The 25,980-nt window shown below is 42.4% G+C and overlaps 2 long non-coding RNA genes across 2 annotated transcripts; both read left to right on the forward strand.

Annotated features, from left to right (window-relative positions):
• Positions 1-16,685: 16,685 nt before the first annotated feature.
• Positions 16,686-17,058, forward strand: LOC145430339 (uncharacterized). Its single transcript, XR_013910856.1, has 2 exons — positions 16,686-16,824; positions 16,958-17,058. It is a non-coding gene; the product is annotated as an uncharacterized LOC145430339 (long non-coding RNA).
• A 7,039-nt stretch (positions 17,059-24,097) lies between these two features.
• Positions 24,098-25,828, forward strand: LOC145430465 (uncharacterized). Its single transcript, XR_013911042.1, has 2 exons — positions 24,098-24,486; positions 25,282-25,828. It is a non-coding gene; the product is annotated as an uncharacterized LOC145430465 (long non-coding RNA).
• Positions 25,829-25,980: the final 152 nt, after the last annotated feature.

Genomic DNA, 25,980 nt, shown 5'->3' on the forward strand with positions numbered 1-25,980 from the left:
CCTACCTACTCCTTTGTTCATTGTAAACAATTGTACTTTCTGTAAAGTGGTTTGAATTAAAGAGAAAAGAAAAGTATGTTTTGTTTTGTTTTTTTTCTTCAAGATCTGTTCACATGTACTTAGCAAGAGTGAGTACACAGCGTTAAAAAATGGTACTTAGTGTAGTGAGGAAGGCGAAAAGCAAAGAGAGCATATGAAGGTAATATTGAAGTAGGCGCAGTTTTGAAGTGGTGAAAGGCAAAGGCATGAGTGCAAGCGTAATAAAAGGTAATAGGAGAGATGTCGAGCAGGCGGAGGACTTGGCTGGAGCAGGCGGAGGACTTGGCTGGAGCAGGAAAAGGCAAAAGGGGAAACGCGAATGCGCATCCCCGCCCCCCAAGCTAGGGCCGTGGCAGCGAGATCGTGGGGGTTCGAACTGGCGGCGCTCTGTACCAGAGTGCTCTGCCACACATCATACGCCAAACGGCCGGCCGAGAGAATGGTTAAAAAAAAGGACATTTATCATTTCTTCTCCAGCCAGCCAGCCAGCCCTTCTCATGGTTTTTCCAAAGTACACAGCACAGCAGATTCTGCAATATTCTTACACACTAATTAAGCATTGGAAACCTACCTACTCCTTTGTTCATTGTAAACAATTGTACTTTCTGTAAAGTGGTTTGAATTAAAGAGAAAAGAAAAGTATGTTTTGTTTTGTTTTTTTTTCTTCAAGATCTGTTCACATGTACTTAGCAAGAGTGAGTACACAGCGTTAAAAAATGGTACTTAGTGTAGTGAGGAAGGCGAAAAGCAAAGAGAGCATATGAAGGTAATATTGAAGTAGGCGCAGTTTTGAAGTGGTGAAAGGCAAAGGCATGAGTGCAAGCGTAATAAAAGGTAATAGGAGAGATGTCGAGCAGGCGGAGGACTTGGCTGGAGCAGGCGGAGGACTTGGCTGGAGCAGGAAAAGGCAAAAGGGGAAACGCGAATGCGCATCCCCGCCCCCCAAGCTAGGGCCGTGGCAGCGAGATCGTGGGGGTTCGAACTGGCGGCGCTCTGTACCAGAGTGCTCTGCCACACATCATACGCCAAACGGCCGGCCGAGAAAATGGTTAAAAAAAAGGACATTTATCATTTCTTCTCCAGCCAGCCAGCCAGCCAGCCAGCCAGCCCTTCTCATGGTTTTTACAAAGTACACAGCACAGCAGATTCTGCAATATTCTTACACATCAATTACACATGGAAACCTACCTACCTACTTCTGTCTTCATTCTAAACAATCACACTTTCTGGAAAGTGCTTTCAATAAAACACAAAACAAAACCATCTTTTCTTTGCTTTTTTTTATTCAACATCTCTTCACGGTGTAGTGAGGAAGGCCAAAAACAAAGAGAGCCTACCAAGGTAATATTCAAGTAGGCGCACTTTTGAAGTGGTGAAAGGCAAAGGCATGAGTGCAAGCCTAATAAAAGCTAATAGGAGAGATGTAGAGCCGGCAGAGGACTTGGCAAGAGCAGGAAAAAGCAAAAAGGAAAGGCGAGTGCACGTCTCCCCGCCCCCCAAGCCAGGCCGAGAGAAGGCTTGAAAAAAAAGGACATTTATCATTTCTTCTTCAGCCAGCCAGCCCTTCTCATGGTTTTTCCAAAGTACACAGCACAGCAGATTCTGCAATATTCTTACACACTAATTAAGCATTGGAAACCTACCTACTCCTTTGTTCATTGTAAACAATTGTACTTTCTGTAAAGTGGTTTGAATTAAAGAGAAAAGAAAAGTATGTTTTGTTTTGTTTTTTTTCTTCAAGATCTGTTCACATGTACTTAGCAAGAGTGAGTACACAGCGTTAAAAAATGGTACTTAGTGTAGTGAGGAAGGCGAAAAGCAAAGAGAGCATATGAAGGTAATATTGAAGTAGGCGCAGTTTTGAAGTGGTGAAAGGCAAAGGCATGAGTGCAAGCGTAATAAAAGGTAATAGGAGAGATGTCGAGCAGGCGGAGGACTTGGCTGGAGCAGGCGGAGGACTTGGCTGGAGCAGGAAAAGGCAAAAGGGGAAACGCGAATGCGCATCCCCGCCCCCCAAGCTAGGGCCGTGGCAGCGAGATCGTGGGGGTTCGAACTAGCGGCGCTCTGTACCAGAGTGCTCTGCCACACATCATACGCCAAACGGCCGGCCGAGAGAATGGTTAAAAAAAAGGACATTTATCATTTCTTCTCCAGCCAGCCAGCCAGCCAGCCCTTCTCATGGTTTTTACAAAGTACACAGCACAGCAGATTCTGCAATATTCTTACACATCAATTACACATGGAAACCTACCTACCTACTTCTGTCTTCATTCTAAACAATCACACTTTCTGGAAAGTGCTTTCAATAAAACACAAAACAAAACCATCTTTTCTTTGCTTTTTTTTATTCAACATCTCTTCACGGTGTAGTGAGGAAGGCCAAAAACAAAGAGAGCCTACCAAGGTAATATTCAAGTAGGCGCACTTTTGAAGTGGTGAAAGGCAAAGGCATGAGTGCAAGCCTAATAAAAGCTAATAGGAGAGATGTAGAGCCGGCAGAGGACTTGGCAAGAGCAGGAAAAAGCAAAAAGGAAAGGCGAGTGCACGTCTCCCCGCCCCCCAAGCCAGGCCGAGAGAAGGCTTGAAAAAAAAGGACATTTATCATTTCTTCTTCAGCCAGCCAGCCCTTCTCATGGTTTTTCCAAAGTACACAGCACAGCAGATTCTGCAATATTCTTACACACTAATTAAGCATTGGAAACCTACCTACTCCTTTGTTCATTGTAAACAATTGTACTTTCTGTAAAGTGGTTTGAATTAAAGAGAAAAGAAAAGTATGTTTTGTTTTGTTTTTTTTCTTCAAGATCTGTTCACATGTACTTAGCAAGAGTGAGTACACAGCGTTAAAAAATGGTACTTAGTGTAGTGAGGAAGGCGAAAAGCAAAGAGAGCATATGAAGGTAATATTGAAGTAGGCGCAGTTTTGAAGTGGTGAAAGGCAAAGGCATGAGTGCAAGCGTAATAAAAGGTAATAGGAGAGATGTCGAGCAGGCGGAGGACTTGGCTGGAGCAGGAAAAGGCAAAAGGGAAACGCGAATGCGTATACCCGCCCCCCAAGCTAGGGCCGTGGCAGCGAGATCGTGGGGGTTCGAACTGGCGGCGCTCTGTACCAGAGTGCTCTGCCACACATCATACGCCAAACGGCCGGCCGAGAGAATGGTTAAAAAAAAGGACATTTATCATTTCTTCTCCAGCCAGCCAGCCAGCCAGCCAGCCAGCCCTTCTCATGGTTTTTACAAAGTACACAGCACAGCAGATTCTGCAATATTCTTACACATCAATTACACATGGAAACCTACCTACCTACTTCTGTCTTCATTCTAAACAATTACACTTTCTGGAAAGTGGTTTGAATTAAAGAGAAAAGAAAAGTATGTTTTGTTTTTCTTTTTATTAGTAATATGTTAAACTTGTTTAAATATTTGCAACATTATAATTATTTAAAAACTGTGTTTTACCATTTAAATAAAAAAATGTTATTCTCTTATCTTATTCTATTCCATTATTTTTCTTTTTGCTGTTGTTACTTTGCACAGTCCACTTTCTGCTGTGACACAACTAATTTCCGAGATGTGGGACTAATAAAGGTTTATCTTATCTTATCTCTGCTAACATAGCTGTAAACTTTTACAGCTATTACAATGAAAAGAAAAAGAAATAAGGTTTGAGTAAGCATTGAGCCACCAACCAACCTAATAATGAAGTGCCTAAAAATACAATTTAAAATGACTCTTTGCTAGGTATGAAAATGTGCCCGATATCCTCTGAAAAACTTTGAAAGAGCTTCTGAAAGTCTGGACAGCTATTACTCAAAAACACTTAAAGTTTGGCTTCTTTGAAGCAGAGTACAGTACTGTGTAACGCAGACACTAAAGCTGATGCGCCAGAATGTCATACGAACGATTCCTTAAATACATGGGGGAGCAAGCGAGTCAGATACCAAGGGCACAAAGATGAAGCAGGTCTGATCAGCAACAGTTTATTTCCCGAGGCAGTAGAAATAAAACAACCCAAATACTAAGAAAAAAGTATACACCAAAGGCCTATCTCCCCTCACCACACTCCCTGCCGGTAACTGATGCCCTCAGGGGTTGGTGCGTTGGTGGTTCTTGGTGTCCGGGGCTGGGCGCTCAGGTATGTACCAGCTCACTCCCAGTGACTACTTGGCGGGGCCTGGTGCCTGTTGCTCGGTCAGGCCTCTTCCGGGGCAAAGGGGGCCCTCGGGCCTCCGGCCTCTGGGCCTGGGGCTAGGTTTACTCTGGCACAGCTGGCCGCCGGCAGAGCCGGCGGGCACGCCACTGCAGCCCCCTCTGGCTTCTCCTCCGTGGCCACCAAATGGGACAGGCAAAAAAAAAAAAAAGAAAAGAAAAAAGTATACAATAAAATGTTCTCCATATGCTAAAATTCCCACGGAGACTAGATAAAACAATTCTAAAACCCATAAAAATACCATTTTCTACTTGCACTAAGATCCACTGGTGTAATTGTCCCACAACCCCAGATGAATGCTCATTATGGGTCCACCAGCAGGCCAGAAATTCCTTCTCCAGAGCGGGCTCCACGCCAGCCTCATCCCAGAATGACGAGGAGGAGCCTCCTGTCCCCCTCTCGTCCCTTCACTGGACCCGTCACATCCCAGCCCACCTCGCATTTTGCACCGGAGTCTGTCCCTATCAGCTAATTGTCCCATGCCCAGCCAATCCACAGTGGATTAAAACAATGTAGAATAAAACGCTAAAAACCATGCAATACGAACATTAGAATAAAATCATGCAATAAAAACTACTCGCAAATAAACGCTAAAATCAAAATAAAACCAATATAAAAGATAAATACAAAGTTCCACTGTGTGACAACTGTACTTGAGTTGTTAACAGCAGATGCGTAACACTAAAAATATATCTATAATACATAATACATAATAACTATATATTATTATGTATTGTGGCATGAATTATATTACTTCATGCCATTTATATATAAAAAAATATAATGCAGGTAAAAATAAGGACCATTTTGAAAACCTCACAGTCAGAAACTGTGAAATCTTTGCTTTAATCGAGAACTCGACACCTCATGTTTCAGGACACTTCTTTGAAGGCGAAGGGCATCTTCATTCGTGCAGTGGTCCCAGACTCTCCAGCTGCCCGGTGTGAGAAGCTGTTACCAGGAGACAGGATCTTGGCTGTTAATGGAATCAGCCTTCTTGGACTGGACTACCAAAAGTAAGAAATCTATCATATCTCATATTTAAAGAATTTTGCACGAGCAACTTTGTTTTCATATCTTTCCCTGTTTCAGCGGGAGGGAGCTGATCCAGTCGTCAGGGACCAGACTGAGGTTACTCGTGTCCAGATCAGACTGGATGGCTAAGATTATACAGAATGAGTGCTGACGCTACATTTGCTGAGAGACTTGTGACACACCATCAGCACTTAAAGATGATTCTGAGAGCTTTTGGAACTTTCAAGTGTTATGACCCAGTGATGTGTTTGTTGGTGTTGTGCCTCCCACCGGAGGATGGTGGCGGTATTTTCCCTTTTTTCTCTCCTAGGAGGTGGACACCTGGGCGTGGCTGCTAGGTATCTGGGTGGAGTCTCTACACACCTTCCGACTGGATAATTGATGGACCACCTCCAGTACTTAACGTCCGGATGACAGTCACCTGGGAGTGCTGTTTGGAACCCCGTTGACTCGGTCACAGAGTTGTGTGTTGTGTCATTGTAGTGCAGGCTGGAGTATTCACGTGTACCTCTAGCCTTGCCATGTAAATAATTGTAAATAAGTTAACCAGTGGCGGTCACTTTTTTGTTCCTTTGCTGTATAACTTTCACTGTCGCAGCCTAGTAGGCGTGAGAAGCCGTTTTCTTTTGTTGAACAAGTTTTCTCCTGTTTTTTGTTAGATAGTTAGGTAAGTGACTTGTCTTTTGTTTTGGCTTCTTTTTATTTTGGTGTAGGGAAGACTAGGGATTGTTTTATAGGGAGTTTTGTTTATTGTTTTGGCATTGCTCACTGCTGATGAAAATAAATGGCTGCTTAAATACTTAAAAAGGGTGTCGTTGTTGGGGTTTGTGCGTGGGTGGGAAGTGAGTGGGGCAAACTATTTGTTACGTTTATTTACTTGCCGGGACCAGAACGTAACATATTGGGGGCTCGTCCCTTTGGTGGTTCTTTTTGTGGCTTGTTTTCTTGGTTGGCGGTTTTTTCTTGTGTGGGGGGTGTGTGTGTGTGTGTTAGGATGGAGTTTAAGTTGGAGGACTTCACTCTGAGCCCGTCTGCGGAGAAGTTGGACAGGTGTAAAAAGGCTGACCTCTTGCTTGTTGCTGAATTCTTTGATGTGACTGTGCCGTTGACTGCGAAGAAGAAAGAGCTTAGGGAGCTCCTGTGTGTCCAGTTGACGGACAGGGGGTTGTTTGGTGAGCCGGGTCCTGCAGGGGGGGTTGAGCTGGGGGCTGTTGCTGGTGTTTCTGCCCCACTGAAAAATCTCCCTTTTCCACCTAGCCCTTCTGTGGAGGAGCTGCGGTTAACGCTGCGCATTAAGGAGGTGGAGCTAAAGAAACAGCAGTTGGAGGTGGACGCTATGCACTTGAGGATCAGGGCTCTGGAGGTAGAGAGGGGAGCCTCTGTGTCTGCCAGTCCTCCTGTACCTCGGTTAGCCCCGCAGTCACCATCCCCGCAGGTACCCTCCCCGGAGTCATCATCCCCGCAGTCGCCATCTCCGCAGCCACCGGCCCCGATGCCAGGTGGTGGCTTTGATGTGAGTAAACACATCAAAATGGTGCCGGCGTTTCGGGAAACTGAGGTGGATTCGTATTTCACAGTGTTTGAACGTATCGCAGGTGCGCTGCACTGGCCAAAGGATGTGTGGTCTCTTTTACTCCAATGTAGATTGGTGGGGAAAGCTCAAGAGGTATGCACCGCTCTTTCTCTGGAGGACAGTTTTGACTATGATACGGTGAAGGCTGCTGTCCTGCGCGCTTACGAGCTTGTGCCAGAGGCTTACAGGCAGAGATTTAGGGATGGGAAAAAATCCGCCAACCAGACCTATGTGGAGTTTGCCAGAGAAAAGAAAACTCTGTTTGATAAGTGGTGTCATGCTACAGAAGTAAAAACCTTGGAAGACCTGCGTGAGTTGGTGACGTTAGAAGAGTTTAAAAATCAACTACCAGACACTGTGGTAACCTACTTAAACGAACAGAAGGTTACGACTCTCGCCGCTGCTGCTATACGGGCTGATGAGTTTGTGTTGACACATAAAGTGGTGTTTTCGGCTCCTGCTCACAGTTTTCCGTCTTCCGGTGGCCCGCCCCGATGGTCTCCAAGGGGCACCCGCCGTGCCATCCCCTCATCCGTTGAGAACCGCGTGTGTTTTTTTTGCCATGAGCAGGGACACCTTATTGCGGTTTGCCCTGCTCTGAAGAGAAAAGAAATGACCAGGGAGGGTACATCTCCTTCCCCAATAAACCTTCTACAGACAAACTCTCCTACTTGGGGGGAGGTGATGGCACCCGAAAATGATAAAGTAGATAAGGAGTTTAAGCCGTTTGTGTCAAACGGCTTTGTTTCCTTGATAGGAGAAGATCGGCGGACTCCTGTCAGTATTTTGCGAGACACTGGTGCGAAACAGTCGCTCATTCGTGAGGGGGTCTTACCGTTTTCAGCTCAATCCTGTTGTGGGGCGGATGTGTTAGCCTGGGGAGTTAGGATGTGTGTAATACGGGTTCCTTTACACTTGGTGCAGCTTTCGTCTCAGTTTTTGTCTGGTGAGGTTAAGCTTGGAGTGCGACCCCAGTTACCGGTTGCAGGTATTGACATCATCTTGGGAAACGATCTAGCTGGCGGCACAGTTTTTCTGTCGCCAGAAGTAGTCGATATACCACTTACAGATAACAGTGGTTTCGATCGTGCCACATCAAAGGCTGTTCAAACCGTCAGTGTAAAGACATTTAGGCAGAGGAGAGGTGCGAGTGGATCCCAGCAACAGCAGCAGCAGAATAGGAGGCAGCCCAAGGGGACGAGAAGAACAAATATTCAAACCACAAGGGTCGCTGAAGCCACCATGCAATCAGACCCAAGTAGATTCACTTTTCAGGACAGTCAGCAGCAAAATGCTGCAACCAGGCCACCTGCTAGAAAAAGACAAGGACCTCGACGGCATAGGGACCGCAGAAGAGGCCAGCTGATGGTGGCTAATGCTCCATCTCCCACCCTTAAATTTGACACAGACTTTGATTTTGATTCCTCCAACGCGCAATTCATTAAGGAGGCGCTTGAGAAGAAGTTACAGGAGGGGCTGAATCTAAAAGATGGGAATTCTGAGGGAAGGGAAAAGGAGGGGTTGCAGCTGAGTTCAGGGGAGGATCATTTTGGTCCAAAGTGCTACTATGACAAAGCAAAGTTTTTCTTTGACAACATCTCATCTGATAATGGGCTCAGACTGACGTGGGCAGAAGAGCGAAAGCGCAATCTGGAGACTTTTGGTGTCCCTGGGCGGTTCCTGAGGGGCCAAGGATTCAGAGGTGGACGCCAGTGTTTTGGGGGCGGGTGCAGTGCTCGTGCAGGAGGATGAAAATGGCATTGACCACCCAGTCTGTTTCTTTTCTAGAACATTTCTAAAACAGCAACCAGCGCCTCATGCGTTGGTCCTTACTCCTACAGGATTTCAACATTGAGATCCGATATATAAGAGCTTAGAGAATGTTATGGCTGATGCCCTCTCTAGGTCGTAAATCAAACATCTTTGTGTGGGGTTGGATGTTTGATTTTTTTTGGGTGGGGGAAACTGTTATGACCCAGTGATGTGTTTGTTGGTGTTGTGCCTCCCACCGGAGGATGGTGGCGGTATTTTCCCTTTTTTCTCTCCTAGGAGGTGGACACCTGGGCGTGGCTGCTAGGTATCTGGGTGGAGTCTCTACACACCTTCCGACTGGATAATTGATGGACCACCTCCAGTACTTAACGTCCGGATGACAGTCACCTGGGAGTGCTGTTTGGAACCCCGTTGACTCGGTCACAGAGTTGTGTGTTGTGTCATTGTAGTGCAGGCTGGAGTATTCACGTGTACCTCTAGCCTTGCCATGTAAATAATTGTAAATAAGTTAACCAGTGGCGGTCACTTTTTTGTTCCTTTGCTGTATAACTTTCACTGTCGCAGCCTAGTAGGCGTGAGAAGCAGTTTTCTTTTGTTGAACAAGTTTTCTCCTGTTTTTCGTTAGATAGTTAGGTAAGTGACTTGTCTTTTGTTTTGGCTTCTTTTTATTTTGGTGTAGGGAAGACTAGGGATTGTTTTATAGGGAGTTTTGTTTATTGTTTTGGCATTGCTCACTGCTGATGAAAATAAATGGCTGCTTAAATACTTAAAAAGGGTGTCGTTGTTGGGGTTTGTGCGTGGGTGGGAAGTGAGTGGGGCAAACTATTTGTTACGTTTATTTACTTGCCGGGACCAGAACGTAACACAAGTTAAAGGATATGGACAATTTAAAGAAAATCTTCAATCTTCTATCAGGTTTTAGATGTTTTGCAGCTTTTTAATTTACATCACAGTGGCATCATAGTCCTTTTTTGTGTATGGTCAAGGTTACATTAGCGTTATCATTTCCATTGGTAGAAGACAAGACCTTTTCTCTCCATGCTCTCTCCAACTACAAGACCATCACCACAAGAACAAGAAAGCTGATGCAATAACACACATGGAACATTTTTCACAGTGTTATTTAAGTTCAACTCTCTTGTTTAGTCATTAGACATTTCTGGGTCCAAGTATTTCTTCACTTCAAAAGAAGCAGATGAGCCCTGAGGCACTACTGGGAGTAAAAAGCGTGGCTGTTCTCCGAAGTTTTGCAATATCATTTAACATTCAGACATCCAGAAGTAAGTAAGTTAGCTTGTTGACATGTTGATATACCATACTCTGATTCAAATATATTTTTAAAAACAACAACAAACAAAAAATTAACATGTAGACCACTGCAACAACTGTAAAGGTAAATGAAGACAGAAATCTGTCTTCCAGCAATGTTTGGAGGCTTCTTGACATATGATCATCTGCTACTTATGACAATAAAGCACATATAAGCATATCGACTAAGTGAAGATGTAGGATGTGGATTCAGTTGTTCTTATTGTACATGTCAAAGAGAAGGCTCTGAAAATGGACAAAACTTCAGTCAAGAGAACATCTGAAATAAGACCATCTAAAACAATGTGTTACTGGATGGTCTGGATTTCTTACCATGAACAAGTCCTGAATACTTTGAAAAACAAAGGGTTTTTTCTAATTGTATGTGTCTTGGCCCTTCATTCACATGTCAGTGTTTAGATTTTCAGACGTTTTTTTTTTTGCATTTATATATGGACAAGAAAAACAAAGATTTTGTCACGCAATGTCAAAGTTGTACACCTTTTTGATGACAAATTGTGTTAATGTTTGTAGGTTTCTTACTGGCTAACGTGTCTATAAACAGTTAGGATTATATCACTGCAGCAAAAGTGGAGAAAAAAAAACAAAAGCAGAAAACCCCTTTTTTAAAAATAAAATATGCAGATTAAAAGCCACTTATGCAGTGCCTTCACTTTTTCAGACTGTATTTTTTATATTGTCTATGGCTGCATATCAATAACTTGTAAAAAGAAAGATCAAACTCAACTTAAGAGAAAGTTGTTTATTTTTCTTCAATCATAATTGGAAATCAAGAGACAGGAAAGAGAAAGGAGGAAAGAGAAGCTGGGAAGTGAGTTTACAGAAGGAGAGGGAAAAGAAAAATAGAGAAGAGGGATAGAGAGAGAAAAGACGCTGTAATCATAGCAACAACCAACATATGCATAAGTAACACTAAATAATAAATACTGCATGTTGCCGAGCAGCACACAGTACTAATAATGCACGATATGTTTAGAGGCAGCAGCCAACCCAGACAGTGTGTGCTTGTGAGCGTGTTTGTATTCAAAAGGTTTCTCCATGTAAGTGTCTAATAGTACATGTGGGGAGCCATAGTCCTGCCCCCCCCGGACATGAAGCAGACATGGAGGAGATCCAGGCCATAGCCATCCAGAGGCCCCCCAGAGCACGAGAGCCCAAAGGGGGACCACCACAGGGGCACCTAGAAAAGAGCTGAGGAGAGCCCCAGACAGGAGTCACCCAGCAGCCACAGTGGGCCTTCAGCGATGACCATGCAGGCAGCCGGCCAGCCAGAGCAGACTGAGTCCTGGTCCCAAAGATCCGCGAGCCCTCATTGTAATTAAACATTTTGAGCCATCACCTCAAAGCAAGTCAAAATCAAATTTACAAGATTCCCTCATTTCTGTGTACTCCAACTGTGTAATCCAAAGACATGACATTAGTGTAAGTGGTAACTCCAAATTGGCTAAAGGTACGAATGTCAGTGTGAAGGGTTGTCTCTCTCTTATCCCTTTGGTAATTGGCTACATGGCCACAGTGGGGGTATGCTCCAGCCCAACTGATACTCTGAATTGGATAAATTGGTAGAACAGGTCACCTACTAACTGGAAGGTTGGTGGCTTGATCCCAGTCTGGTCCAGTCTGCATGCAAAGTATCCCTAGGCAAGATAGTAAACCCATGTTGCTCTCCGATGCATCCATCGGAGTATGAATGTTAGGTAGGAAGCACTTAGAAACAGTAGAAAAACATGCTTGTACATTCACCCATTCGCACAAGTTGTGTAAAATGCTTTGAGTGCTCAGGATACGGTAGAAAAGCGCTATATAAGAACTAGTCCAGTTACATGTTGCTGATTTGCTAGTTATGTTATAGTTGAGAAACTTGTAACATCACACATCATTTAAAGAATTCCACCCACATTTTACCCACACTGGTTTGCCTGTTTTCTGTTAACAAAGTCTGCAGACACAGTCAGTTGCAATCAATACTTTTGTTACCATGCGGATGGGAGAGCAAACAGACAGCCAACACGATGGTTGCATAGTCATGCACCTCTTTTATAGCATCACACAAACATCTCACATAAGCTCTATCGCTATGGTATCATGACGCACTCATAGCACACTATGCTCACAATGCGATGAGCCACTTTTGCATTATCTATGAAACAGTAGGTGGTTGTGTGCCAGGAGCGTGCTCTGTTCATTGCCCCTCACAGTCAGCAGATACATGTTAATCATGTTATGTTATGACGTGTTCTGCATTACATCCTGGTCTCTTTAAGGGCAAAAGTTATAAGGAGGTTATACTGTTGACATGTAGAACACGAGGCAAAGCACGACTTCATAAACAAAGGACTTGAGGTTAATTGACATTCCGAGCTAAAATTTTCCATTACAAGGGATAACCAGTTGACAGGGGATCCCATAGCCACAGCACTCTACACAACCCTGACCCATCTGGAACTGAAGGAGATTTATGCCAGGCTTATTTTCATTGACGTTATGTACTGTAACAGGGCGGCCCTTAGCGGCTTTATCTTCCCAGAGCCAACCACGAAGCCCAAGTACTCCACTTCTCTCTTGGCTATGGAGCACTTCTTGGGATTGATAGTCAGTCCAGCCATTCTAATGGAGTGTAGCACCTTCTGTAGGTGAATGACATGCTCTTCCCAGGACTCGCTGTACACCACCACATCATCCAGATATGCTGCAGAGAATGCTGACACATCTCTCAGTACATGGTCCATTAATCGTTGGAATGTCGCTGGCGCACCTTGAAGCCCAAATGGCATGACTTTAAATTGGTACATACCAAAAGGAGTTTTGAAGGCTGTCAGCTCTCTCGCTTCTGGTGCCAAAGCCACTTGCCAGTATCCTTTACACAGATCGAGTGTTGTAATGTACCTTGCTGATCCAACTCTCTCCAGCAGGTCATCCACCCTGGGCATTGGGTAGGGATCAAACTTGGATACTGCATTCAAATATCTGAAATCAATACAGAATCTCAGGGTGTCATCTTTCTTTGGTACCAAAACAATCGGGCTCACCACTCACTACTTGACACCTCAATGATTCCCAGGTCCAACATCAGTTTTATTTCTTTCTGCAGCACTGGCACCAACCGTTCTGAAATTCTGTAGCTCTTTTGTCGAACGGGTGCATCCTCCTTCACCCGTATCTTGTGCTGAACCAGTGATGTGAAGCCTGGTGTTTCTCGAAAGAGCTGTGGGTCCACGAGTGGTTTTATATCAGCCTGCTCAGTAGGAGACAAATGAGAAAGGTCAACTGAAGCACAAACTTGAATGTTAGTTGGAAAGAACTTCTCAGTCACCTCCTCATCCTTAACTGAACGCACCAGTAACTGATAGACCGGCTCTTGTCGGCTGTGGAATTCCTTCAACAAGTTCATGTGAAATGTCTGATATTTTTTAACTCTTTCTGGCATATTCAGTTCATAAGTGACTTTACTCACTTGTCTGACGATCTCGTATGGTCCATGCCATTTTGTCAGCAGCTTGTTATCGCTGGTGGGAAGCAATAACAGTACTTTCTGACCTGGAAGGAAGACCCTATCCCTGGCCTTCTGATCGTACCATGTCTTTTGATGTTTTTGTGCAGCTTTCATGTTGTCTTGCATCAATGATGCCATTTTCTCCAACCTCTCTCTCATGGTGATGACGTAGGCTGCGATGTTTTCGCCCTCTGCTTTGGATTCCTCCCAGCAGTCCTTAAGCAGATCCAGGGGGCCTCTCACTTGGCGACCATATAAAAGTTCAAAAGGCGAGAAGCCAGTGGAAACCTGTGGGACCTCCCGGTAGGCGAACAGAAGGTATGGCAGCCATTGATCCCAGTCAGCACCTGTGTCAGAGACAAACTTACGCAGCATACTTTTGAGAGTCTGGTTGTATCTCTCCACTAGCCCGTCCGTTTGGGGGTGATACAGGGTGGTCTTAAGTCCCTTTATCCCTAACAACTTATAAACCTGCTGCAACAACTTGGATAGAAAATTCGGTCCACAATCCGTCAGAATTTCTCTTGGTATGCCTACCCTAGAAAAAAGCTGCAGAAGACAATTAGCGACGTGACGGGCTTTAATTGATCTGAGTGGGAAGGCCTCAGGAAACCGTGTCGCATAGTCACATATGACTAATATGTAGCGATGACCTGTGGATCTCCTCTCTAAAGGGCCCACGATATCCATGCCTAGCCTCTCAAACGGTGTTTCAATAATTGGCAGTGGTTGCAACTGGGCTCGTGCTACTCCTTTGCCTGAGGTCAACTGACAATTTTCACAGGAACAGCAAAACTCAGAAACTTGGACATACATCCCTGCCCAAAAAAAACGGCTACTGATCCTATTCAGTGTTTTGTGAAAAGCCATATGACCTGCCCATGGAATTGAATGACCCAAATCCATAACTTTGTTTCTTAACTGTTGTGGGAGTGCTACAGCTTCACACTTCCCCTTTCTCTGGTACAAGATGCCTCCTTTAATCAAGTAAACAGTGTCTGCAAGACAGCTTACCTGACCTTGACTAGCCCCCTCTACCTATGTTACCTTCTCAAACCAGGGTTTTAGAGTAGGGTCGCTTCTTTGGAGTGCACCTAAATCTGAGGGAACATCAAACTCAAGTTGGTTATTTGGCTTAGGGAACAATGCTGTACCCTTTTCCCCTGAGCCTTTGAACTTTTCTCTTCTTTTCTGAGCCCTAGACTTCCTAATCTTCCCTGGCTCTGTTTCGAGAGACTCCTCAAAAAAGGGTAGCTCTTTCATCATTTCCTTTGCACTTTGTGCCCTTGTGACTACATGACAGGGTTTAAATGGCTCAACTGTCATATCTAGAGGAAGGGAGCTTCCAGATTCATCACCTTAGCCTTGAATGTCTTTCTCAGCACTCACTTGAGGGTCATAATCTGACTGATGTATTAGATCAAAAAGAGTGGGGATGTCATTACCAAGTATCACTGAATATGGCAAACTGGGAACCACAGCTACCACTAACAAGTGGGTTTGACCTCCCACTGTCAGGTAAACCTCAGCAGTGGGGCACCTGTGTTCGTCTCCATGCACACAACTTATTGTAGCCCCAACCCCACTTAGCTTTTCTCCTGAAATTATGCTAGAATGTACAAGAGTTTGGAAGCACCCAGAGTCAAGCAAAGCTTCCTCTTTACGCCCATTAATTAAAACAGGGACAGTACAAGCTTCCTTTCCTACCGGCTCTGTGGCTGGTCTTGGAACTGCACACAAAAGAGATGGTTTTGACTTAAGGGCAGGGCAAAATTGTTGTGTATGGCCAAAGTTATGACAGTGATAACATTTAATATCCTGAACTGAAGACTTAAAGGATTTCTTCACATTGTGAGGTCTATGAGAAGGGAGCTGCCTAGAACTAGAAAGATTTCTAGCCTGAACTTGACCAGAACCCTGTTCACCCCCAATGGACTTACTTGGTTGGGTGTAGTGGGTCTCCCGGCTGAAGTAGGTGCTCTTGCTTCCTTTTCTGGCTGAAGTGAAAACCTCTGCGAGGCTAGCTGCTTCCTTTGCCGTCTTCGGATCATGCTCACGTATCCAGATCTCCAGCTCTGGGTTAACCATTCTCAAAAACAGCTCCAGAATTATCTGCTCAGATATTTCTTCTACAGTTGATTTTTCAGGTTTAATCCATCTTGAAAACGGGTCTTTCAAGCTTACATAAAGTTCACGTGGCGTCTCACCTGGCTCAACTTTCAGAGATCTGAAGCGGCGTCTGTAGGTGTCAGCAGTGATCTCATATTTTACCAGAATTGCCTCTTTCACCTTATCATAATTCTCAGAGTCTGTTAAATCCATAAGAATGTAGGCTGTGCGGGCTCTACCTGCCAACAGGGGAACCAGACGAATAGCCCACTCATCTCTGGGCCATCGACACACGTTTGCCATTCTTTCAAACGTAGTCAGAAAATGTTCAATGTCATCTTCTGTAGACAGAGGAAAAAGTTTTGGTTCACTTAAAGACTTGGACCCACTGGCCACTGGAATGTCTTCATCTTTGAATCCAAGTTCTTGTTCTTCAGATGTTGTAGGGGGCGCTGGCGCCTCTGGTGGATCAGGCTTATCAATTACAGCGTTAACTTGTAGCTGGATTTGCTGAAATTGATGCTGCATGCCTTTCCACCTTTGCTCCTGACGTGACAAATCCTTCTCCCACTTTTGGTCTCTGGCTGCTTGAGACCGCATAAGAGATTTCACCAACCCTGTCAACTCCTCCAATTTGTCCTCAGGGCTTGTTGCTGCCATGGCCTCTAGCTCAGATGAAGCTCCAACTCCTTCATCAGGCTGCTCCTCTTGGCCTGGCTTTCTTCCACCTCTTGTCATCATCTTCTCACTGTGCCATGAGTGACACACTTCTGACACCACTTGTAACAGGGCAGCCCTTAGCGGCTGGAAACACAGTGAGATGGACCAAGGCAAGTGTAGTGGAACAAAAAAGCATTTATTTCCTATACAGCTCCCCTTACAACAATTAATTTGTCAAGCTTCTTCACAGCACAAAAATCCACACTCTAATGACAACTGGCAGCCTTAAATATGTTCAGCTGTCACAGACTAAACCATTATTCCACTCTCAGGTAAATTCTTAAATCCCAACCTTCCACCACAATATCCAATATATCAATAAGAATAAATAAATACATAAATACATTTTCACATTTACATATTAATAAATATTTCACACTTTAATGTTACACCAAACCCAATGTTATAAAAACCCAGAAACCCAAGCACAACAAGATTCACCACACTCTCTTTACCAATGGTCTCTCCCGGAACCTTTAAATGGTGTCTGGACCCCCGGGGAAACATTTGCCCAAACACCTTGAAGAGGACACAGGCAAGAAAGGTGAGTAATCATTATCTTACAAACACTTATTTGCACCACTTTTATCCCTAGATTTCACACACACACTTGCATTAGTTTTCCTTACTGGTAAACCTTAATCAAAATCTCAATCACCATTCTTTTCTCCTGACAGACAACCACCACATTCCTTGATGAGGAGCAGCTGTGCAGGATCTGAAATAAGGCTACCAACTGATTTTAAAATTCCCAATAAATAGTCAATAAATATTTAAACTTCTTGTGTGCAAATCCATGCTTAAAGTGCAATGCTAAATAAAGTGTTTGATAAGGTGCTTTTAATAAAGTGAAAGGTGTGCTCTAAAGTGCTATACAGATAATATAATATAAATAAATATAGTAAGGGAGTCCTCTTCCTTACATGTACATATATACATATATATATATTTTCTAGTATTTCTGATATTTGGAGAGTTGTGTAATCATTTGTACGCATGCTAAAAATCCACATAAGTACACCACCATAACCAAAAAAACCCCACACTGAACCTTTCAGGCAACATCAGCCTGGTTGCTTAAATGAATCTCTGCGTTCATTGTTGATCCCTTGTGGGCGACACAAAGTCTCACTCTGTACTTCACTTACTTGGAGCTTGTCTTGTTGGAGGAGGGCGATTTTTACCCCTCACTTTTCCTTACAACCTGCATCTTGTTTGCTAGAAGAAAAAAGGTACTCATTTAGAGAACATGTTGACAGTCGCCAAGCAATACTTTTGACCTCACATAGTTTAATAAAAAATGGTTGCAGATTATCAAAAGTCTTATCCAGGAGAATACATTCTGAACACCTGTACGGAGATTGCTAGTCACGCAAAACATAAGAATTACGAAATTAAACGTAAACTTGGAATTCCTTTGTAAACCAGTGTAGCATTTGTCATTTTGACACACGGTCCACACACTTTGACACACTTTTCTGCTCAGGTATAGCCTTACTGTCGATAGTCTGTGCAGGTGTGAAGGCGTTAGCGCGGTTAGCTCGTTAACGCGTTAGCGCCATGCAGCCCCACACACGGGGCGATCTGTGCTAACTCGCTAACAGAGATATTCCATGTTAATGCAGTTATGCCGTTAACGTCATTTTAACGAGATTAACGCTGACGGCACTTATTATAATATTAAATTTGGGACACATCATCAGTAGTGGACCTTGGATTCATTGGGCGTTTCAGCCATTATCACTAGACACCATCCAGGAAGGCCCTGCCAAGGTTGATCAGGCCCAAGAGTGTGTCACTGGTTTACGTTAGATTGTTATTTCTCTTCTACTTTCTTCTATTTAGTTAACTACAATTTTTTTTCTTCTATCAGTTCGAAATGAAAATTAATACTTACCCTTTAATATTTAAGGAGCCTCACTTCTTCAAAGGGATAGAAAAGGTAATAGAGAGAAGTAAGACAACTGACAAGACAGGAGAGAGGAGAGCCGGATGGGGGCGCCTGATCTGGCATCCCCCCACCGGATCGAATCGGGCTGTACGCTCTACTGAAAAGTTTTCTGTCAGTGCACTGCAAGAGAAATGTGTGGAATGCTGTGGCTACTGTAAAACAAATGCTTCTGTTTAGTTCATCAGCGACATCCCTAACACTGTATATGTATTCATCTGTGCAAAGAGGGAATTAATGGAATTTCAGAGAGCACTTGAAGAGATGGAAACTTAATAAAGAAGGCACAGATGAAGCTGAAAAGAGCAAAGGACAAGGGTCAACAGAGTTGCCAGTAACCCTGAAATGAGGTATATGGGGACAGGGTACTTTGACCGAAAACTAAGGACCTTCTGATGACTACTGAATACCTTTAGTAAATATTTGAATACCCAATAAAGTCAAAGTACCTATCAGTAAAGTAAATAAATAAACAAATAAAATTGCCACAGACTATATCCTGTCTATACTATGCACAGCAACATCAATGTAAATACAGGCACACGTATTAAGACAGGCAAACACACAAACGAAACAGATCTGTTCAGCTCAGTGTTTTCCACCAATAGGAATGCGTGTGTAGTCATCCTTCAGGAATGTTCTTCGAGTGTTAAGCAACAATTTGAAATATTTTTTACTGTGAACAAAAACATTTTATTGAAAATCCTGTAGGATGTATATCACAGCAAAACGTATAATAGACACGCCAAGTCCATCGCATCCACCGTGTCAATTTCACATTTTAACTCTCTGAAACATGAAATGGACATGCATGCAGATGTTGCATTAACGTATGGGAAGATGTGAAGAAGTTAAAATTGGAACAGGCTCATGAAGTTTATAGTGGTTTGTCCGCTTAATCTAAAACTAATTATACTCTCCTGAAAGATGCTATGAGGAGGTGTTTGGATCCTTGTGATAGTGAAGATTGCAACTGTGTGAATTATTCTACATGGAGGAAGTTACATAATGAAACAGTCCAGGAATTTTGCATTGCCTCACATAGGCTGGTATGTAGAGAGTACACTTCTACTGATAATGATACACATATGTGACACAAGACTTGCTGGCAAGGGATCATTTTATTACACATGTGGGATGTAGGATTTTGCATGTTACTCTTAGCAGTTCTAAACCAGCAACATTAGCGGCTGCAATAAATTTGACTGCAGAATTGGAACTTATTAGAGGTTTGCAAAATGGCCACTTGGCTCAGGATAGTAATGTAGTTGTAGAACAAAAGTCAAAGAGGGATGAGCAGCTGGAAGTTTTACTTGGTGTAGTGGAAGGGAGAGCGGTTCAGTGCCTGAAATTGGAGCCCACGCATTTTGCTTCTATTCCCACAGTTGTCTAAGGAGCTTGGAAAGAAAAGCGTCTGGACTTCTTTGAGTTGCTTGAAGACGTTTCACCTCTCATCCGAGAAGCTTCTTCAGTTCTAAGCAGGGGCGGATCTAGAGAAATTTTCTTAGGGTGGCATGAGGGTGGCAAAGAAATCAAATGGGGTGGCAAAATCAAAGCCTTTTTTTTTCTCCAAACACACATGTAGGTGGTTATATATGGTTAAAATGATTCAAATGCAGTAAGTATACACGTTTTTCATATATATATATATATAGTCTATAACTTAATTATTGTCTGTAGCCCACATAATTACACACTTTAGTTACATAAAACATGTGAGTTTTGATGTTATGTACTGTATAGCCTGTATAATAAATAAATATGTAGCCCAATAAGTATAAACTCCAGAAAGCTACACAACATGGGGCGGTTCATTTACAAACACAAGTCTAACTTAAGTTTCACACTGTTTTTTGTTAGAAAACAATCACATTGTTACAGCTTAAATTACACAAAATGTCAGAAATCTGCACTGTCATGAACAAAAATGTAAACCTAATTTTTCATGATTTGTTGGATTAACCCACTGAGGTCTGAAATAAAACCGGCCATTTTTGACTCCTTTTGAGTTTACGTTTGTGTTTCACCCTCAGATTGTTTAATTTCCCCCCCCCCCTTGCCTTGTTTGGTATCATTCTTTTCAGCTCAACTGAATTTAGTTGTTTTTCACTGACATACTGCATTAGTACTACTATTACTATTAATAGTACTATTACTGATCTGAAATCACACAAAGAACTTAAAATCCTAGTAGTATTTTTTTACTGTAAAAACCCCCACAGACATCTTGAGTAAATTTTTATAACTTGAAATGCAAATATAAAATAATTGTACATTTTGTAAACATATACAACTATTTATCTAAAAATGCAGCCAATACACCTGCTGTTTTTTTTTCTACAACCATTTAAAAATATTACTAAAACTAAAATGAGAGAACAATCAGGTGTTGCAATAAGATGCCCCACAAATGATGTGTGCCAGTAAAAAAAAAGTTTGTCCACCAAAAGACAGAGAACAGCACAGGGATAAACCTGCAGGCCTGACAACAGGAGGTGTATCACTCCGCTGGTTTTCTACTTAGTGACAGTGTTTACATTGCAAATGTGCCTTTGTGACATTCATTAGTGCCCTCACTGACACACAAAACAAAACGACTACACAACAGAACAACTACACAAGACAACACAACACTAAGAATCCACTCCACACTAAATGTTTCTTTACTGTTTTCGTGCTTTCCTTAGAAAACGCTTTAAACACACACACACAAAAACGTGATGACAGTATTTAGAAAAAAGCGTGCCTTATATATATTATCACAACTCTAGATTTACTGGCCTGTAATTAAAATTTAAAAACTTTAAAGTCATAACTTTCAATGTGGGCTGAAATAGAGACTCAGGGTGGCTGCAGCTTGTTGCTATGTCAGCTTACATCAGTCATGTGATTTGCAGGTGCAGCGTGGACCACAGAGGGTTAATAACACTCACCTTCCTTCCATTTCCAGAGTGTAACATCCAACCACCTGTGTAAAATCCGAAATTCCCATGGTGTTGTTCAAAATGTGCTCTGGCACAATCAGAAGCATTGCTTGTTACTTTTCTTTCCAAGCTCCTTAGACTACGATGACCTGGATGACTGAGAACCTTCACAGACATATTCCCAGTTATTCCCACTCTTCTCCCTCAGCCTGCTAGTTCCAGTAACAGGAGAAGGGTTTTGGTAGTGTGACTGTAGTCCACACATATGGTGAAATTGCCCTTATTTCCAGGAAAGGAGGCGTGCATAGGGCCCAATACCTGTCCATCCCAACCCTTTTAGTATCTGTCAGAGGCTTGGAAAGTGCTAAAGAAGGTTCTGAATGCATCGATGGTAAATTAGGTGGGTTTGTATTGGTTATTACAGGGAAATCATATTCCATTATACCTAAATCAGTTTGGTTCTGTATTACTAAGGGGGGGGGGGGGGGGGGGGGGGATCTGATTTGCAAGAGTATAGTAATGGGAGTGAAGAGCAGAAAATGGGGGGCTATGCATATTCTTGGGGGTTGTCAGTATGTTAGTTTGACTCTTTAGCCCTAGTTGCTAATTTCTTTTGGTTTTGTTAGGTTTTGTGAGGTTTTGACCTCACAAAACCTAACAAACGCATTTGACAGACATGGTAGTTTTGCATTCATAGATGAGGCGACGAAGATAGATAGAAAGGGGACTGGTGTTCTAGTGTGACGAGGGGAGGCTAGTTCCCTTCCTTACTTAGTATAGGGCTGGGAATAAGATGCCACCTATAAGTCCTTGCGGACTTTAGTTGCCATTGTAGCGCCAAAAAGTCATTGATTGAATTTAAACTGCTATAAATAACTTTTAAGCCTATGTATATGTGAAACGTACATTAAATGTATCCCTCATGAATGATATCAAGTTATCTTGAACCACAAACAACATTCCTGTCACAAGGTAGAAGCCTCAATCAGTTTTTTGACAGAGTGACTTTAATATATCCGTTATTTAACCCATACAACATCTGATTGACATTAAAAATGTATTTTTTAAGACCGATCCGGCCAAAGGATAGCAGAAATATAACAATAGATCTATAAAGATATTTTAAGTGGCCAAAAAGGACGGGATTGGTTAGGTACAATAACACAAACATATTTAAAAAACATGTAAATTTTTTTTTATATATAAGCCCTTTGCAAATCATGTACACTAAAGTCTTTTTACAAATATAAGTAAAGACATTACACATAAAAAACACTGAAACACAGACCAGATCAGATCCCAAGGGAGGTCTGGTGTTTCTGTAAGATCCGTATCGTTGTTTTATTGTCGGAGGGAACGTAGACGGGGAGAGATGATCCAAGTTCAGGCTGGGAGCTGTAATCGGAGCTCCAACCTAATGGTTTTCACTGCTTGCAGTGTCAATCATTTACATGCGGTTGTTTGCAGTGTATAGATCCCTTTGAAGTGTGCTGTTTTTTGCCCTCCCTCGGGTACATAGGTGGCCTCCCTTCAGCCTTTGTTTGCGATCCTCGTTTTAAAGTGCCAGCTGTGAAATAAAGTTTTGGGTCTTAGCTTGCGTGGCAGTGTTTTATTTTCGGCTCTCTGACTTATAATTGTGAATATTACAATATAAGCTCTGTTATCAGCTCCAATAACAGCTCTATTATCCCAACAAACAATGAAAAATAAATAAATATATTGTGTATTACTAAGTCCGTAAATTTTACACGAATCGTTCAATGATTACTTGGTCATGAATGCTTGAGCTTTGACAAAGAATCGCACACTTGTTGGAAAGTGACGCAAACAGAAGCCAGCGCGAGACCACAGGAGAAGCGGGAGTTGCGCTACAGTCTCGAGCTACAAAAACAGTGATAGTGCGTTAAGTTGAGACAAAGTCCAGCAGTTTTTCAGCTCGAAGCTCTCAGAGCTGTTTTCAGTGAGCTGCTTCTGCTTGTTGAAGCATGACTGAGACAGAGTTATACACGCTGTACAAAGGCGTCTATGTGCCTTCAAGTCTCCATCCGCCCGAGAGCCTCAGGTACTACGAGGAGTTTGCGTTTCGTCCGGATGACATCCTTATTGTAACGTACCCCAAGTCTGGTGAGTGATCGCGGTTCGACTGCAAATGGTTTCTTTTATGCTAAAGAGGGGTTTGTTTCAGTAGGCTGGAAGAGGATTTTTCAACCTGTCGTTTTCTTATTATAAGCAGCAATAACACTATATAATCGTCCTGGCGTTGGTCTAACACATCGTTTAAAACAAGGATTGCTCTTAGTTTCCATTTTATGCGACCACGTTAATGGTATGTATTTAGCATTAAATTTCATTGTGGGGTTTATTTTAAATGTGGGAACCTTGTTGGAAAGCTCTCATCCCCGACTGTCCGTTGAGTCTCCGGCAGAAACAGGTCTGTCAATGCCCGGCGTCTAAATATATATGGAACTCCAAAGTGTTCAAAATTAAATAAATAAATAGGTCAAGATGAAATAAATAACTATGTGAATAAATAAGACACAGATATGTAATGTGAGAATGATATTGTGAAATAATGGAACACATTTTGAAAAAAATGCTCATTATTGTGAAATATATTGCATTCTGCTATATAAATTTACTTATTATTGTGAAATATTATTTCATGGTCATTATTTTTCACAATAACAGATTATTCCTGAGGCATTTTATTTATTTCCAGCCGTTTTTAGTCCAAAATGACCTTTTTTCAAAGTCAGTCTTTATTTCAAAATCCCGTTTTTCCCGATGGTCTATTTATTTCATAATGCGACTTTTCAGCAGAATGACTTTGTCTGTCAATCAAAGTAAGTGGGCTGGACCTTTGCACCTATTGGCTTATCGTTTACCATCGACTAGTTTTCCTGGATACCGGCTCCGCGGACGGCTACTGCAGCTAGCAACAGCGTGCTAGGTCAAAAGTCACGGAGGATGGCGGACTGGTGTGAACTTCAGCCAGTTCTGCTCATTTAAGCAAATCAGATAGAGAGGGATCATTTACCTGTAGATACTGTTTTGAGTCGTTTAGATGTTTCTGAAATGCTTGGGATGATAATTGCTCTTCAAGATGTTCGCATCGATGACAGCATTGTCAAAGGTTTAAGATCAATTCAGCACCGTGTTCGTTTGGAATACGCCGAGGAAGAACAGTCTTCAAATGTTGGCCGTCCACGTCTAGAAATCCCGGTGCAGCACTCAGGACTTTAGTGCTGTCCGGGATAACCGTCGGGGTAATTGCCGATACATTTTCTGTGTCTCCGAGCACAATTAGGAGGAAAATGACGGAGGATGGTCTAAGGTAAGTTTATGCTGTAATTGAGCACCTGTGTGATTCTGTACACAGCATTGTTTAGGTGTTGACCTTAATTATGACGTTTGACAATGAATTATTATCGCTTACTTTTTTTGTTACTGTCTAAACTAAGTGGGGCAGCTACGGCTAAAGCTATCGGCGCCATCTCGGCGTTGAGACACGTTTAGCAGTGTTAGCTGTTAGTGTGTTAACTCGGAGACTGGGGTCAGTGGAGCTTGTAGGAACCTTTTACACAGAGAGTAGACCCACCAGCTTTCCACAGTCTACTTACTTATCACATCTTGTTAGACAACAGGGTCATTAGTGCTTTAAATAGTACATAGTTGAATGTTTCATTGCTGTTTGCAGTTGATTGTTCTCTGATAACGCATAACAAGGTTGATGTTAAATAGCGAGTTTATTGAAATGGTTTTGTCTATTTCAGCAGCATTATAGATATCATACTTTCTCTGGTGTCTTCGGTAAAGCTAAAACAAGAATACATTTACATCCTTGGTTCTTTCAGCATTAATTGGAAAACTTTGAGATTTGCTGTGCGCCTCCCAAGCCATTCTCTTTTATCCCACCTGTCAGGTATAGATGGCAATACTTTAAACAAAGTTAAATTTGTTATACCTGAAGAGAACCAATCCTGACCTAGAATGGGTGAATGAATAATTAGTTGGTAGCCAATGCCTAAGCAACTCACATAGGCCCTGGCAGACTCAATAAGTCCATCTAGGAACAGCTGCAGGAAACACCTCTTCAGTTTAGATTTAAAACATGTGCATGCTCTTTCAGGTTGATGAGGATTATGGTGTGGACTGGACAGGACAACATAATCGCTGCCCATCAAATGAGATCACCATTCCTGAGATTCAGCTCCCAGATGCACTGAATGAACAAGACCCTGCTGTGCTACCAATACTTCAAAATCACTTGTAGAAAGACATTATTACATTTAATCAGTTTCTATGTCAGGAGGATTTTTTTTTTTTTTTAATTTCTACAGCTTTGTAGCTAATACTGACTCAAAACAGCATAACCAATTTCATTTTCAACAAAACAGTGAGTGGCTATAAAACAGGATTTGTTTTATACAGCTGTCACTTTAATGATATTCATTTCTTGGTTGGATATACAGTACATGTCAACTCTGAGCAGATTTAATACAATGAACACAGTAGAGTAGTGTAACATCTTAATTCAAATAATTTTTTCTAGAAATTTTTTTTGTATCAGTAGCGAGTATAAACAAAACATATTGTGTAATTTATAATGTACAGTGAACAACTGATTTTGATATCTGAACTCTTCATCAGTTTATATTAAAAAAGCCATAAATGCACACCTGTAGTGTGTATTTTTCACTGTCAAGTGTATTAAAAAGAACTAGAACTCACTAGATTGTCCGTTTCTTTGAACACAGAGTACAGTAATGTGATGCAAGAAAGAAGAAATGGTCTAATTTTACCATGTGGTTATGGAATCAATCGTAAA

The sequence above is a fragment of the Astatotilapia calliptera genome, chromosome 8, assembly GCF_964374335.1.
Source record: "Astatotilapia calliptera chromosome 8, fAstCal68.1, whole genome shotgun sequence".
Taxonomy (NCBI): Eukaryota; Metazoa; Chordata; class Actinopteri; order Cichliformes; family Cichlidae; genus Astatotilapia; species Astatotilapia calliptera.